This window comes from Sorex fumeus, unplaced genomic scaffold (assembly GCF_029834395.1).
Source record: "Sorex fumeus unplaced genomic scaffold, SorFum_2.1 ptg000008l, whole genome shotgun sequence".
Taxonomy (NCBI): Eukaryota; Metazoa; Chordata; class Mammalia; order Eulipotyphla; family Soricidae; genus Sorex; species Sorex fumeus.
The window spans coordinates 82713068-82730838 of NW_026606065.1; the positions used below are offsets into that span (position 1 = coordinate 82713068).

The 17771-nt window shown below is 39.6% G+C and overlaps 1 protein-coding gene across 2 annotated transcripts in view; it reads left to right on the forward strand.

Annotated features, from left to right (window-relative positions):
* The window catches only part of WASF3 (WASP family member 3), a 147624-nt gene that overhangs the window by 66249 nt on the left and 63604 nt on the right, over positions 1-17771 (forward strand). For both annotated transcript variants that reach the window (XM_056108899.1, XM_056108907.1), the window contains exon 2: positions 4121-4216. The gene's annotated coding sequence lies outside the window, so the exon portion shown is untranslated. The remainder of the gene's footprint in view (positions 1-4120; positions 4217-17771) is intronic.

The window sequence follows — 17771 nt, forward strand, 5'->3', positions numbered from 1 at the left end:
ATTTATTATTTTTTTAATCACACCTGGTGGTACTCCTGGCTCTGTGCTCAAGGATCACTTCTGGTGGAGCTGGGGAACCATATGGGGTTCTGAGGATTGAACCTGGTCAGCTGTGTACAAGGAAAAGACCTTACCACTAGACAGTTTTATATTATTTTTTAAAAAATTTAAACATCATGATTTACAAAGTTGTTTATAATACATAAAATAATAAGAACATTTGTTAAAAATTGTTATATTTCACCATGGGGTTGTTGTCTTTGAGGATTTACTAACCTGTTCGTTGCTAGTTGAGCCTTCTGTGTTATCGGATTTTGTGGTTGGTTTGTTGAGTTTAATTGGCTTCTATGTTGCTTTCTCATTTAATTTGGTGTGCTCCTCATGGAATTTCAGTATTGTGGAGTTTGCAGGTGTCCAGAAACTTCAGGATATGTAGAACTGGAACAAGTCTGCACAGAGTCTTAGTGAAGTTAGGCCCTGGGGCACTAATATGGCTGAGCAGTGGCGTGTGGGTATGGCTGCCGGGGCTTTGCTAGGGTGGAGATTCAGCCTGGCCTCCTCCTGATGGTACCCCAGAGTTTTTATTTGGGGGGATTGGCGTGTCAGCTGCTTGGCTTGCATCTTCTCAGAGATTTAGCTCATGAATCTCTCAGTGGGTAAGTTGATATAATCAAGACTTTAGGAGGTGGGCCCAGACAATTCTTTTAAGTAGACTTAAAGTTACTTTACTTTGGTTATGAAAATTGCATGCTTTTCTTTCCCCTTGTGTGAAGCTCCTACTTCCTTTTATCTACCTTCTTGTATTATAACCACCTGTGTAACTTAGTCACTCAGCAGACTTGAGAGTTCTCTTACTCATTTTATCTTGAAAGTATTAAAGAGGGGGGCTATTTTAGAACATGATGAATGAAGTTTCGCTGAATGAATGCTTCATCACTACATTTTTTCTTGTATGTGTTCTAAGTAAATTAAAACTCTGGATAGGAAACTATAATATGCTCTTAAGATTTTTCATAGCTCCAGCACAATCTCATGGGGCTGGAGCGATAGCACAGCGGTAGGGCGTTTGCCTTACAAGCAGCCAACATGGCCGACCCGAGTTCGATTCCTCCGCCCCTCTCAGAGAGCCCGGCAAGCTACCAAGAGTATCTCGCCCGCACGGCAGAGCCTGGCAAGCTACCCGTGACGTATTTGATATGCCAAACACAGTAACAACAAGTCTCATGATGGACACATGACTGGGCCCGCTCGAGCAAATTGATGAACAACGGGAAGACCATGACCATGACCAGCACAATCTGATAAATAACAGAGGATTGCTTTGTACTTCTTGTTAGTATGTTATCCTGGAGGAACTTCATAGGGTCAGTTCAGCACATATCAACTCTTTGTCAATATTTCACCCTTATATCACTTAAAATCACTTAACTTCCCGTTAGTCGTCGATTTGCTCGAGCAGGCACCAGTAACGTCTCCATTTGTCCCTGTCGTGTGCTAGTGTAGCCCAATGGCATCTCTTCTCTCCGGGAACATGAAGGGCCTCAAACTGATCGTTCATGATCTTGACGAAGAAGTCTGACCATCTGGTAGGTGGGCGGCCACACGGTCTTTTGACATCCCGTGGAATCCAGTCAGTAACAGCTCTAGTCCAGCAGTCTTCTTTAAATCTCATTACGTGACCAGCCCATCTGATTTTCGACACCTTGGCAAATGAGACAGCATCCCTGATTCTTGATCTTCGACGGATGTCAGAACTCCGGATTCTTTCTCTCATTTGAGTGAAACGTGATATTCCAAGCATAGCTCTTTCTATTCTTCTTTGGGAGACCTGAATGGCGTTCTCATCTTGTTTGCGTAGGGCCCAGGTCTCTGAGGCATATGTTAATGCAGGAAGAACAGTGGAATCAAAGAGATGTGCCTGGAGCCGGAGGTTCTTCGTCCTCTTAGTTATTTCTTCGACATTCTTGAAGGCGTTCCAAGCCGCTCTCTTCCTCCTGCGCAGCTCGGGTGCCAGGTCATTTGTCATGTTGACCTCTCGACCTAGGTACACATAGCTGTTGCATTCGGAGATGGTCGTTCCATTGAGAGCGAATGGGGTGTCAGGAACGAGGCTATTTCTCATAAACATTGTCTTCGTAAGATTCAGCTGTAGTCCTACCTTTCCACACTCATGGTCAAAGTTGGCCAGCATTTGTGCCACTTGTCTGATGTTTGGTGTTATTAAAACAATGTCATCAGCAAAGCGGAGGTGGTGTAGTTGCTGACCATCTATCTTCACTCCCATTCCTTCCCATTCCAGTCGTCGCATGATGTTCTCGAGGGTGGCACTGAAGAGTTTCGGTGAAATGGTATCACCCTGCCGCACCCCTCTCTTGACATCAACGATCACTTCTTTGTAGAATGGTGAGGTCCTGGTAGTGAATCCGCAATACAGCTCACGGAGGATCCTGATGTATTGGGCTTGAATGCCCTGATTGGCTAGGGCTTCATTGACCGCTTCCGTCTCAACAGAGTCAAAGGCCTTCTTTAAATCAATGAACGTTAAACAGAGAGGCATCTTGAACTCCCGAGAAACCTCAATGAGCTTGGTTATCATGTGGATATGGTCGATGGTGCTGAATCCTTTGCGGAACCCAGCTTGCTCGCATGGTTGTCCTTCATCTAGTGTTCTGCCAATCCTATTTAGGATGACTCGAGTGAACAACTTGTAGATGACAGACAATAGGCAGATCGGGCGATAGTTGCCAATGTCATGGATGTCTCCCTTGAACAGTAGTATGGTCCTGCTGGTTTTCCATTGGGACGGAACCTTGCATTCAGACAGGTAGCGAGTGAAGAGCCGAGCCAGTGTATTGATGAGTACTGATGGCAGGTTCTTCAGGTGTTCAGGTCTGACCTTGTCTGGGCCGGGTGCTGTTTGTTTCTTTACCGACGAAATGGCGTGTTGGATTTCGGAAGGGAGATCTTGGGAACGACATATCCATCCTGTGGAATTTGGTATGTCGGCAAGTGGACATGGCTATCAAAGAGATTTGAGTAGAAGTCATGGATAATCTTCTCCATTGCCGTTCTGGAGGATGTGATGGACCCATCAGGACGTTGGAGGGCAGTCATCTTGGTCTTGTAGTTGGCGAAGGACAGGCGGGCGTTACGAATACTTTTCCCGGCTTCTGCCGCATCTACCAGTACTTCTGCTCTTCTCTCTTTGAGGTCTTCCTTGATCGCATCTTATATAGTCTCTTGAAACATAAAGGCTTAATAGCTCCAAGACTTGGGCTGCATAGTTTGCTTGCGGGACTGCTGTGTTTGACCCCCAGTACCTCATGGTCCCCCAAGCACTGCTGGGAAGGACCCTCAGCACTGAGCTGAAAGTGGTCTGGAGTGTCTCTGAAGGTGACCCCACTGCAAAAATAATTTTATAAAGTGATCATTCTGGGCCGGAGTGATAGTACAGTGGGTAGGGTGTTTGCCTTGCATGCGGCTGACCTGGGTTCGATCCCCAGCATTCCATATGGTTCTGCAAGCACTGCTAGGAGTAATTCCTGAGCTCAGATCCAGGAGTAACCCCTGAGCATTGCTGGGTGTGATACAAAAAGCAAAATAAATAAATAAAATAAAAATAAAGTGATCATCCTAATTTGTTTTGAATTTAAATATTTGTGTGAAAATTAAGACAAATGCTTTTTTTTGTTGTGTGAATGTTCTTTTCTGTGAAGTTCTGTAGTCAGTTCTGTATACTAAATATATGTACTCAGTGTCAAACCCAAATTTGGGCTGTAACAAAATCTAAATAGGATGTGTTTTGAGTAACTGAATTAAAACTGTTCAGTTGAATGTACCTGCACTATGCTTGCTTCTTTTGTTTTTCTGTCCTGAGGCAGTTGCTTATAATTCCTTGAAGTTCATTTAAGAGCTTATTCCTAAAAAAAAGTCAGCTAGTATTACCTAGGAATTCACACACCTTATTAGCTCCTTATTTAAACCAATTAAAAAAGAAGGAGCTATGGGATTAGAACTACCTTGATGAAATTGCTGAGATGTGATGTTCATATTTAAGATGATGTTGAAGATTTAACACATTTTTCTCATCGGTGTTTAATTTTGCGTGTTTTCTGTTTAGTTTTAGTTTTGGTTGCTCTTCCTACTGATAATCTAAGCCGAAGGGGTGATGCTACCTGAGGGAAATTTCTGCAGCTCCTAAGTCAGCGGTTCTATGGTAAGCGTGCCTTCATCCTTCACAGTCCTTCAATTGTTGTGATGTTAGAGATTAGAATTTTTATGTGAAATAAAATAGTGTATTTTGATATTTCAGACTGCTAAATATTAATATATTTAATCTGTGAATACTGCCAGCATATACAATTTTGGAGCTTCAGAGCCTAATTAACAATTGAAAAATGTGAAAGAGCAAAAATAAACCTAATACATTCCTGTCATGTTTTTCTATGAAAAACAAATAAGACTGTGTATAGTTTATAACATATTAAACTGGGCTCTCATTTTCCTCATGTTTTGCATATTTACTTTGATATTCTCTGTGTCTTAGTTCTTTGCTACCCAAATTTGTTAATAATGAGTGAGTATATAAGGTTTTACTATCACTTACTCTGAACTAAAATGCTGGCAGTTCCAACAGCAACCTCATTTCATGAGGTTTTGAATTATATATGGATTTAAATGATCGATACTGCTCTGTCTTTGAGGGATAATTCAGATGTAATGAGACAGAGCAGACTATTATGGCAAGTTGTTCCTTTGAGCTTAGCTTTACTCGTATAAAAAATGCTATCATTTGTCTTGTCTATTTTATAGAGTTGTAAGAAGCAAATGAGATGACACATGTGGAATCATCTTTTTCTTTTTTTTGTGTAAAGGTAGAGGGAGAATAACAAAAGTCCTTTGTTCTGAGATGGTATGGAGAGAAATATTGCTCTTAATATCCTTTGGGGAAAAGATGTGTTAAGATCTAGGGCATATCACCACATTAATTTTATGTTGGAAAATTGAATTTGATTTCCATACTTTTATATTACAGATAAGTGTTCAGGAATATATGTACTTTGACCACAGTGGAATTAAAGTTGAAGTTATTATCAGATATCTGGGGAAACTCCTCTGATATTTTGAAATTATCACACCACATTCTAAAAATCAACAGGAAGTCACAAGGGAAATTAGAAAATATTTTTACTGAATGAAAATATAAATATAAAATAGTGGAATGTATCTACACAATGTTTCCATGGGTAGTTTTTGACACTAAGTGCTTATTAACCAGTAAAATTGAAGCAATAACATAAATTTTTACTCAAGAAAGTAGGAGCCTCAAGGCGAGTTAAACCCAGAACAAGCAGAAGAAGAAATGATAAATATAGGAGAAATGAATGAAATCTAAAACAGAAAATATATAGAAAAAAATATGAAACCAAAGAAAGGCTGGTTGTTTGGTGATGTTAGTGAAACTAATAAACCTGTGGTCACATTAGAAAAAGGGAAGGAGGGAAAGAAAGAGAAGGTAGAAATTTTAAATGCCAGAAAGGAGAGACCAATAGTCAACATAGATCTTATAGGTTTTGATAGGAAGAGGCTGGAGTGACAGCAGAGCAGGTAGGATGCTTGCCTTGCATGCAGCTGACCCGAATTTGATCCCTGGTATCTCATGATAACCCCAAGTACAGAGCCAGGTGTAAGCCTTGAGCACCGTAGGGTGTGACCCAAAACCCAAAACAAAAAAAAAGAAGATAAGGACATCAGATGGACCTCTTACTACATTTGAGAATTTAGTTAATTTTCATGAAAAACTGTCATTGAGTAACTCATAGATCTCTTCAGACATTACCTGGAAGAAATGTGTAATCTGAATAGCTCTTTTGTAGTGAAATTGGGTTTTTAATTAAAAGGTCTTTTGAGATGGCTCTAATCCCAGATGAACTCACCGGTGAATTCTGTGGGAGTATTAAGGGATAAATAAAGCCAACTATATACACAGTTTTCAGAAAATGGAAGGAAGCACTACATTATGAGGTCATTATTATTGTGATACCAAAATTGATACTACTTATAAGATTATACAGTTTACATGAAAGAGATATTATATCATGCCCAGGTGCCGTTTATTCCAGAAATGTAGGACTTCTTCAACATTTGAAAATTAATCAATATATTTTACAGTATTAGCAAACTAAAGAAAGGAAAAGATGTACAAAAAGCATTTAACATCAGTCACCCTTCATTTATGACAAAAGATCAAAACCAGAAATAAAAGGAGTTCCTAATTTGACAAGGGGTATATAGAAAAAACTTAAAGTTGATGTTATAATCATTGTATTGGTGATTAAAGACTAAATAATGTAGTCTAACATTAGGAACAAGGCAAAGTTGACCAAGTACCATTCCTTTTCAAAACTGTCCTTAGGTCTCAGCATTAAAATAAGCAAAAGAAATAAGATGCATTTTCAGCCTTCTTAGCCTTCTATAGATGAGATACTGAATATTTAGCTTTCTTTCTTTTTTTTTTTTTTTAACTGAGTTTGGTTTATTGCTTTCTTTTATGGAGACTGGTATAAGAGATGGGCTGGAGCAATAGCACAGCTGTAGGGCGTTTGCCTTGCACACAGCCAGCCTGGCTGAGCCGGGTTTGATTCCTGCACCCCTCTTGGAGAGCTCGGTAAGCTACCGAGAGTATCTCGCCCTCACGGCAAAGCCTGGCAAGCTACCCATGACCTATTCGATATGCCAAACACAGTAACAAGTCTCAAAAAATGGAGACGTTACTGGGCCTGCTCGAGCAAATAGATGAACACTGGGAGAACAGTGTTTGTTTGACAGTGTTTGGTATAAGAGATGAACTCTGCATCCAGTTTGCCTTACTGATTTTGTAGTATTGGTAAAATTTATGTAATGTTTGCTAGCTTCAGTTATTTTCTATAAAGTGGAAATATTAAGTTTCTTCTTAATTATATAAGGGTTAAATGCATTACTATATGAAAGATGCATCACAGTGCTTGGCTACTCCGTATTCAATTTATTTTAAGTCCTGGATACTTTTTATTAGATGAGTTCAGCCATTAAAATGGGAATTATTTGAAAAATATTTTTTCCTCTTTTTTCAGTTTGTTTGTTATATGGGCCACGCTCAGTGTTGCTTAGGGCTTACTCCTAGCTCTGTGCTCAGGGTTCAGTCCTGGTAGGGCTTGGGAATCAGCTGTGAGCAAGACACATACCCTACCCACTATACTGTCACTGCAGCTCCAGCATGGGAATTATTAGTAGCTTCTTATTAAATTTTTAAAATTCTATTTTTCTGTGCTAACAAATGGAAAGATCAGCTTTTCTTATAATTACTTACTACTGATATATTTCATTTCTTCTAGTTGTTTAGTATAGTTATAAAAGTAATCAGGCAAATAATACCTGGATATATTCTCTAAAAATGTCAAAACACATTTGAGATTATCGTTCCCTTTGAAGAATGGCATAAATCAAAAAGTCTGGAAACACCCAGTGTTGTTGAGGATGTAGTGTAAAAGGAATCCTCATTCACTGCTAGTTGGATTGTTGTCTGGTTCAGTCTCCATGGAAAATAGTATACAGACTTACCAATAAATTGAATATTAAACTTTCATATGACCGAGCAGTTTCAATTCTTGGCATCTACCATTAGAGTCCAAAAAACAGTATTTCAAAAAGATAATTTACATTCCTGTGTTCATGGCAGCACTATTCACATTAGTCAAGATTTGGAAACACCCAACTGCTCAACAGCAGATGAGTAGATAAAGAAAATGTCTTATATGTACACAATTGAATTGTATTGTATTTCTCAGCTTCAGAAAAAAATGAAATTATGTATTGCACTGCAACTTCGATGGAACGGGAGGGTAATGTTAAACTAAGTCAGCCAGAGGGAGAAGGGCAAATACAAAATGACCTTACTCGTCAGTGGAGTATGAAGAAGCAGAGTAAGGGAATAAACAATGGCCAGTGGTAACAGCCCCTGAATTGGACTAAGGAACCAAGTTTTCTAGGGTGCAGGAGGGAAGGCACCGAAGGGGATTTAGAGGCTGTGGTGGAGGGATACTGGTGCTTCTGACTCATTGTGCTTCTGAATAGTAATACTAAAATTATTGTAAGGCACAGTGCCTAAAACAAAGAAAATAGTTAAGTGCCCCACTACCAGTACTGCATCCACACATCCACATAGAAGTAAATATTGTGATGAGTTTGATATGTTTTCTTCTCGTATCTTTGGGAGTCTTCTTCATGTTTGGATACATAAAGGAAATAGATGGCGTTTATGGCACACTGAACAACAGGTTATTAGTCTTGCTCTCATTCATGACTGTTTTAGAGATCACTCCACAGATATTTAGTTTGCTCCTGGCTTCTAACAACTAACCTTTCTCCCATCTATTATTTCCAACCTCTCACTGTCACCAAGAGAGCTGCTGTGAATATTCTTGCACATGAATCCCTATGCATGGATGAGAGTGTTTCTCTTAGATCAAGATTAGAAATGCTAAACCCATAATATAATAGTCTTAATTTTATAAGATGTAGCCCTTTGGAAGGATAATCTGGAGGCATTTTACATTATCTATCAACCAGCTGTATTTTGTCCCTCTTTTTTCAATATTTAATAAAACATTATTAATTTTTTGCTAGTATGGTAAGCGAAGAAAACAATGTCATTGTTCCATTATCCTCATCTCTATGCAGTGGGGTATCTTCTTAGTACTTGGTTGGCTCTGATGTAAATTATCTAGGTGGTCTTGTGAATTTTTCCAGCTGCATCCTTTGATAGCTACATTCTGTCATATTTTGGAGGGATTACTTTCTTTAATATTGTTCAATTTTTGAAACTATTTTAGAGATAATCCATCATCTATATTTCTTTAGCTCCCTTGTGAATATTTTAAATTCTGATTTAAAAAATAATTTCTGGAGATATGAAACCTAAAGAGAAGACGTGGTGGGTGTTCTGTTTATTCTCTCACCTAGACGTGTTTGTTTCTTCAGCTATCCTGTTCAAATTTTGTTTAGCCTTTCAAATGATGCCCTGCAAATGAGCTAACATCATATTAACACATCACCCTACTTTTATAATGTCTCATTTCAGTTAAGAAATAATACACATAGCATAGCCAGACCCTCAAAAAAATAATGAATTGCCTGTAATTCCAAATCAAGAAAAGGGAGCAGCTGCCTTTTACTCATTTCAAATGTTATGTTAAGCTGTAGTTTTCCCTACCCTACTGCCATATAGGGCTGAAACGATAGTACAACGGGTAGGGCATATGCCTTGCATGTGGCTGACCCGGGTTTGATTTCTCCGTCCCTCTTGGAGAGCCCGGCAAGCTACTGAGAGTATCCTGCCCCACATGGCAGAGCCTGGCAAGCTCCCCATGGTGTATTCGATACGCCAAAAACAGTAGCAAGTCTCACTTCGTGTTCCTGGAGTGAGCAGATGCCGTTGGGCTACACTAGCACACGACAGGGACGAATGGAGACATAACTGGTGCCCACTCCAGCAAATCGATGAACAGTGGGAGTACAGTGCTACAGTGCTACTGCCATACAATAGCAAACAGCCTTTCCTCAGCAGAGAGTCAATCAGAGTGCTTCCATAGCCTAGGAGGTGGGAGGGGACACAGATAATCAGGTCTCTATAGTGGCTAGCCAGAGCTGAACATCTAATAAAATGTCATGGAAGTTAAAAGTAGCAAACAGTGTAAGGTTAGACAGTCTGGAGCTTTATGCCCAGAGCAGACAGAGACCATCTATTCAATCAAATAATTAAATATCTTTAGAAATGTGCCCTTGAAATGTAGGTCTCTTCCTCAGAACCAATCACTCACGGCAGATGGTTGAGTGCTTTTATAACATTCAATATTGGAAGGGAGGGTAGGAGGGAAAATAAAAGCATGTCATTGAAAGTGCATGGTTCTAAGGAAAGCCTTTCCAACAAATGGTGTTGGCATAACTGGACAGCCACATGCAAAATATGGGCTTAGACCTCGACCTAATGCCATGCACAAAAGTCAGATCAAAATGGATTAAAGATCTCAGCATCAGGCCAAAATCCATAAGATACATTGAAGACAAAGTCGGCAAAACCCTCCACAATATTGAGGCTAACAGTATCTTCAAAGACGACACTCCACTGACCAACCAAGTGGAAACAGAGATAAACAAATGGGACTATGTTAAATTAAGAAGCTTCTGCACCTCAAAAGATACAGTGCCTAGAATACAAAGACAAGCTCCAGAATGGGAAAGGATATTTACCCAATACCCATCCAACAAGGGGTTGATATCAAGGATATACAAAGCACTGGTTGAACTCTACAAGAAGAAAACATCTAACCTCATCAAAAAATGGGGTGATGAAATGAACAGAAATTTTTCCACAGAAGAAATTTGAATGGCTAAAAGGCACATGAGAAAATGCTCTACATCACTAATCATCAGGGAGATGCAGATCAAAACCACAATGAGATATCATCTCACACCACAGAGACTGGCCCACATCCAAAAGAACAAAAGCAACTGGTGTTGGCGTGGATGTGGCGAGAAAGGGACCCTCCTTCACTGCTGGTGAGAATGCCAACTTTTGGAAAACAGTATGGACGATTCTCAAAAAATTAGAAATTGAGCTCCCATTTGACCCAGCAATACCACTCCTGGGAATATATCCCGGAGAGGCAAAAAAGTACAGTCAAAATGACATCTGCACTTGTGTGTTCATTGCTGCACTGTTCACAATAGTCAGAATATGGAAAAAACCTGAATGCCCAAAAACAGATGACTAAAGAAACTTTGGTCCATCCACACAAGTGGTAGTACATGGAAAGTATCATATTAAGTGAAATGAGTCAGAAAGAGAGGGATAGACATAGAAAGACTGCATTCATCTGCGGAATATAAAGTAACAAAATAGGAGACTAACACCCAAGAATATCCGAGATAAGTACCAGGAGGCTCACTCCATGGCTTAGAGGCCAGCCACACATGCTGGGGGAAAAGGCAGCTCAGGTAAAGGGAGCACCAAATAAAGGGTGTTGGGAGGATCCTCCCAGGATGAGAGACGCATGCTGAAAGTGGACTATAGACCGAACATGATTGCCACTCAATGCCTCTTTTGCAAACTACAGCACACAAAAGGAGAGAGAAAACAAAAAGGAATGCCGTGCCACAGGGTTGGGGGGTATTGGGCGATGGGGGGGGGGGGTGGGGGGGTGGGAGGGATACTGGGAGCATTGGAGGTGGAGAATGGGCACTGGTGGAGGGATGGGTACTCAATCATTGCAAAGCTGAAACCTAAGCACAAAAAAAAATTGTATGTCTACAATTGTACCTCATGGTGTTTCACTAATAAAAATTTCAAAAAAAAAAAGTCCATGGTTCTCTGGATACTGCGATGGGTGGGTTTTGCTCCCTTGACTACCTTATATTCTGAGAAGGTATAGAAGGGAAGTAGCCGTGGCTCATCAGCATGTGTACAAATGGGGTTGGAAATGGGACCTGGGAGTTAGTGGATAGAGTGCGCCAGTGGGTGTCTGTGACTGAGACCATGTCTCCTCATCCAGCGGGTCTGGGGGGCCCTTTCTCTGTCTCACCACAAAAGAGTACATTTATGGTGGGAAAGTTACACTGGTAGAAGGGATGGGACATTAACTAAAACCCAATCATGAACAATCTTGTAACTGTGTATCTCACTATGGTCACAGTCCTCCCATTGTTCATCGATTTGCTCGAGCGGGCACCAGTAACATCTCCATTGTGAGGCTGTTCGATTGAGATAGTCTCGGTAGCTTACCTGGCTCTCTGAGAGGGGCAGAGGAATTGAACCTGGCTTGGCCAGGCTGGCTGCGTGCAAGGCATACGCCCTACCGCTGTGCTATTGCTCCAGCCATCTCACTATGATTCAATTAAAAATTTTTGTTTGAAAAGGATTGCATTTAGCTCTGCAAGGTTCCATTTATCTACAAATGCGGAAAGTAGACTATAGACTAAACATGATTGTCACCCATTGCCTCTTTTGCAAACCACAACACCCAAAAGAAGAGAGAGGAAACAAAAGGGAATGCCCTGCCACAGAGGCAGGGTGGGATGGGGGAGATGGGGGGTGGGAGGGATACTGGGATCCGTGTTGGTGGGAAATGGGCACTGGTGGAGGGATGGGTATTTGATCATTGTATAATTGAAACCCAAGCACAAAAATGTGTAAGTCTGCAATTGTACCTCATGATGTCTCACTATTAAAAAATTTTTAATAAAAAAAAACCTTAAAAATAATTTTGTTTTTACAAAGTTGCTGGTTTTGTCTGTCTAGTCAAACATGGAAGTGAAAATGGTTTCAATTTTCTCTTCATTTCTCAGAAAATGAAGAATGAAGGCCCTACTTTAGGAACAGGCATCACCGTAAAGTTTTCTTTCTTTCTCTTTCTTTCTTTCTTTCTTTCTTTCTTTCTTTCTTTCTTTCTTTCTTTCTTCCTTTCTTTCTTTCTTCCTTTCTTTCTCTCGCTTTCTTTCTTTCTTTCTTTCTTTCTTTCTTTCTTTCTTTCTTCCTTTCTTTCTCTCGCTTTCTTTCTTTCTTTCTTCCTTTCTTTCTCTCGCTTTCTTTTCTTTCTTTCTTTCTTTCTTTCTTTCTTTCTTTCTTTCTTTCCTTCCTTCCTTCCTTCCTTCCTTCCTTCCGTTCTTTCTTTTCTTTCTTTCTTCCTTTCTTTCTCTCGCTTTCTTTTCTCTTTCTTTCTTTCCTTCCTTCCTTCCTTCCTTCCTTCCTTCCTTCCTTCCTTCCGTTCTTTCTTTTCTTTCTTTCTTCCTTTCTTTCTCTCGCTTTCTTTTCTTTCTCTGTCTCTTTCTTACTTTTCTTTCCTTTTTTCCTTCCTTCTTTCATTTTATTTTTATTGAGAGACTGTGATTTACTATTATAATTGTTTCAGGCGTACAGTATTACAAGACCAATCCTTCCACCCTGCAGTTCCCCAGCCTGTCCTCTTGTTTGCTTTTTTCTTTTTTTTCTTTTTTGGGTCACACCCTGCAATGCACAGGGGCTTTGCCTTCAGGAGTTACTCCTGGCGTGCTCGGGTTGTTGTTTCCCCCCCCCCCCCTTTGGTTTTTAACAACATGGAGACTCTAAAGTAGATGCCACATATAATTATATTCTTTTGTTTGTTTTGTTTGTGGCCCACACGTGACAATGCTCAGGATTACTCCTGCCTCTGTGCTCAGGGATCATTCCTGGTGGTGTTTGGAGACCAGATGTTTCAGCCTAGTTGTGTTTAACAAGGATTGGCTGTGTGCAAGGCATATATTTAACCCCAGCAGAAGCTACCGAGAGTATCTTGCCAGCACAGCAAAGCCTGGCAAGCTACCCGTGACGTATTTGATATGCCAAAAACAGTAACAATAAGTCTCACAATTTGTTGTGAGACGTTACTGGTGCCTGCTCAAGCAAATCGATGATCAACGGGAGGACAGTGCTACAGTGCTTTAGTGCTACTCTCACTCTAGGCCCTAAAATGTATTCAGTATGCGACACTGCTGAGTGAGCGTCTGTTATGTGGCCACTAAGTGTGAATGAAAATTTTTAAAATAAGTATGAATTTTTAAGCATTATATCTATTAAATCTGTACTGTACTGTACTGTCCTCCCATTGTTCATTGATTTGCTCGAGCAGGCACCAATAATGTCTCACAACAAATTGTGAGGCATATTGTTACTGTTTTTGGCATATCAAGTACGTCACGGGTAGCTTGCCAGGCTTTGGTGTGCTGGCGAGATACTCTCAGTAGCTTGCTGGGCTCTCTGCGAGGGGCGGAGGAATCAAACCTGGGTTGGCTGCATGCAAGGCAAACACCCTACCTGCTGTACTATTGCTCCAGCCCCTATTAAATATATATCTAAAAATTGTATCTAAGTGATAATACAGTGGGTAGAGCACTTGCCTTGCACACAACTGACCTAGGTTCAATGCCTGGCACCACATATGGTTCCCTGAACCCACCAGGAGTGGTCTCTGAGTAAGACCTGTACATTGCTGGATATGGCCAAAAACCATAATAATAATAATAATTAATAATAATATCTAATAGGAATTTATTATTTAATTTTTGAAAACAAAGATAACAGCTAAATTTTAGCCCAGAAAAGGCATTGCATCTCTGAATAAATACCCTTCAGAAATTATAACTAAGTCATAATACAGAGGGTAGAGCACTTGCCTTGCACACAACTGACAACTTGCACACAATAGGCACTTGACTAAGACTTTAGAGATACTAGAAGTTTATGTCATCATGTCCATAGTTAAAAATCTGTTTTCCCCAGAAAATGTATTATTTACTACTATAAATAATAATAATTATACCATAAATAATAATAATTATTATTATTTACAATGTATTATAATTAAAATGTATTATTTACTACTGTAAATAATAATGTATTATTTACTATAGTAAATATAATTGGTGAATAGTTAGTACTATTCACCAATTGGGCTGGAGCGATAGCACAGCGGGTAGGGCGTTTGCCTTGCACGCAGCCAACATGACCGACCCGAGTTCGATTCCTCCACCCCTCTCGGAGAGCCTGGCAAGCTACCAAGAGTATTTCGCCCGCACGGCAGAGCCTGGCAAGCTACCCATGATGTATACGATATGCCAAACACAGTAACAACAAAGTCTTCAATGGAGACGTTACTGGGCCCGCTCGAGCAAATCGATGAACAACGGGAGAACAGTGACAGTGACAGTGATTCACCAATTGGCCATTGCTACTATATTTAACAAAGAACAGATAATTTGATTTAAAAATGATTTAAATTTAAATGATTAAATCATTTAAATAAATTTAAACATTCTGTTATTATTTAGGTAATTTTGTTATAATAGTGCCATTTATGGTTTTGATGTAAATGGTTACTACACATCCTCTGCTACTGTCCTTATGTTACTACTAGTCCATCTCTTCCTTCCTCTCCCACCCTCCCCTTACTGTTCCTTAATCTCAATTTTATAATCCTAGACCAAGGATATGTCATTGTTCCATACCACGTATTCCCTTTCTTTGTTTTTCTACATATCACAGATGAGTGAGATGATCTGCTGTTTGTTCTTCTGACTTAATTTCACTTAACATGATACCCTCTCAGTTCCTTTCATGTTGCAGTGAACTGCAAGATTTTATCTTATTTTTAAAAGCTGCATAGTATTTCATTGTGTGTATATGTATATATTTATCTATTTTACATTTTACCACTTTTAATTCATCTGTTCGTAAATGCTTTGGGCTGTTTCCTTACCCTGCAATGGTCATTGTTTGCTTATATCTTTTCAAGTGAATGTTTTTGTGTCTTGGGTATAGATACAAAATTTTGTATTTTTGCTTGTTAAAGCCTAAGAAAAATGCATTGCATGCTTGGAAAATAGACACACCCAATGTGATGACATTTCTGAAACTTCCCACTATTCCTACCCGAAGAGAAAAACAAATCCTAGTACAACTTAACAGGAATCTCGGAGGGTGGTAACTCTAGTTTCTGAGGCCCAGCTTGATTAAACTTACATGGATCTTGCAGTGTTAGTGGCAGAGCTTGGACTCCCCCCTCCCCAAGTACCCCATGGTGGTTTTACTGCCTTTCTCTTATCTTGTACAGTCTGTTCTGAAGAACAAAATGTAAATGTTTGTACCAACAAAACTGTTGACCCTTCTGCAGTCTTATTCTCTCTCTCCCTGATACATGATAACTTTCAAAAAACTTGACTGAAAGAGGAGGTGAAGGCTGGGGTAGAAGGGAAAGCAAAAGTTTGCATTTGAGGAAGCCCAGGCTCTTCCTTCGGTGTTAGGGATATAATAGGATTGCTAACTTTTTTCCAGGGGATGACTTTTGTCAAGCAGCCTGAGCGGAAACAAGCTTCAGCAGACATTAGCTCTTGCTCTTCATAGGACGACAGCACAGTGGGAGGATAGGCAAGGATGTCAGGAGAGGCCAGCAGCATTGTGTCACTTGGCTCGGTGTGGGCATGGCAACAGAACACTTCTACTGAGATCAGTTTGTTTTTTTTTTCCTGAGGATGAATCTCACAGCCATTAAAACTCATTTTAATGTGATTAAAATGCCAAGCAGCTCCAGGACTCACATATTTAGTTTTGTGAGTAAGTATAGTCTTAACTATGATTGCACTCTGCCATGCTCTAGACTCTGATTGTCTGGCCCACAGCTATCAGAGCAAAGGTTACCAGCACGTCAGGAACAGAAAAACCTGCATCATTAGCGTTGCCGGCTTCTGCCTGCTCTCAAGCCCACAGGATTGTCTATATGTCTGCAGACAGGAGAGAGAAATCCAACACAACATCTGTTCAGTCTGTCAGATTGGACTGTCAGTAGTACAAGTCTGTTCAACATTGCCCTGTTAGTAATGTTGTTTGAAAATATGTAGGACTCAGCTGAGTTAATATAAGTGACTATGCATTAAGTAGACACTTTGTACAATTGTAAAATAATCTAGAAATGATTACAGTGGTGGCTACTGCCCATAGTATAATCTATGCATGAAAGTTTGTATCTGTACTAATATAGTAGGGCTATTCCTTTCTTCCCAAAATATTTATATCAAAAATAATTATTTTAAAACTACCTGTGCAAGGGCTGGAGCAATAAATTTAGTTGGTAGTGTGGCCAACCCAAGTTTGATCCCCCATGTGGTCCCCTAGCATTTCCAGGGATGCCCCCCCAAAAAAATAATAACCCATGCAAGAATCCCCAAATCTGGGTTATTTTGGAGTATCTAAGAGCTATATGTCAATACTGGTCATCTGATATGCATATATGCAAAGAAAAAGGTATTAATGCCGAGGGAGAAACAATTGCTGAAAATTCTCCAAAGTTAATGGAAACACCAAACAATGATATGTAAACAGATCAAGTTGTCTAAACCCCAAAGAGGATACAAATAGAGAAGCCCCTTCCAGGTTAAAAACACTGGGCTCAAGCTGCTGAAATAGCAAAGATAAAGAGGAAAGTGTCAGCTGGTTGCTTTCTTTTTATTATGTTTAGTGGCACTACTCTGTCTCCTTAGCTGGTTATTTATCTATTTATTTATTTTGGTTTGATTGGTTTGTTGTTTTTCTTTTCTTTTTTTTTGTCATTAAAGTTTGAGTTTCATGATTTTAGTGTTGTTGACTCTGTAGTTTGGATATATAGTTCTATCATTCCTTAACTCCACCAGTGTACCTTGTTCCCCTTGACCCCTAACATCATTACTTCTCATCTATCTCCTCTTCCCGTCCCCCTTCAACTCTATTTCTTTTTTCACCCTATGCTCTGGTGGCAGGATTGGTGATGGAACATTGTATGTCAAAAACCCAACTATGAATAACTTTGTAATTCAAGATACATTAATAAAATAAAATTTTAAAAAAAGAGAAAAAGAAAACAAGAAGGCATAATGAAGCAAAAAACAGGTGGAATATGCAGAAAACTAGCTGAATGGAAGATTAGCGTTATCATTTGTCTCAAAATGATCTAAACATATCAGTTAAACATTGGAGAATGTCAAGTTGGATAAAATAGCAAGATTCAACTATATGTTGTCTAAAATAAGCCCACTTTAAATATAAAGATACAGAAAGGTCAAATTTTAAAGGAAATTTTATTCTTTGTAAATATTGATCAAAATAAGAAATGGTTCCATTAATATCAGAGTACACATTGGGGATGGTGTTGGGAGATATCACAGTGGTAAGACACTTGCCTTGCATGTAG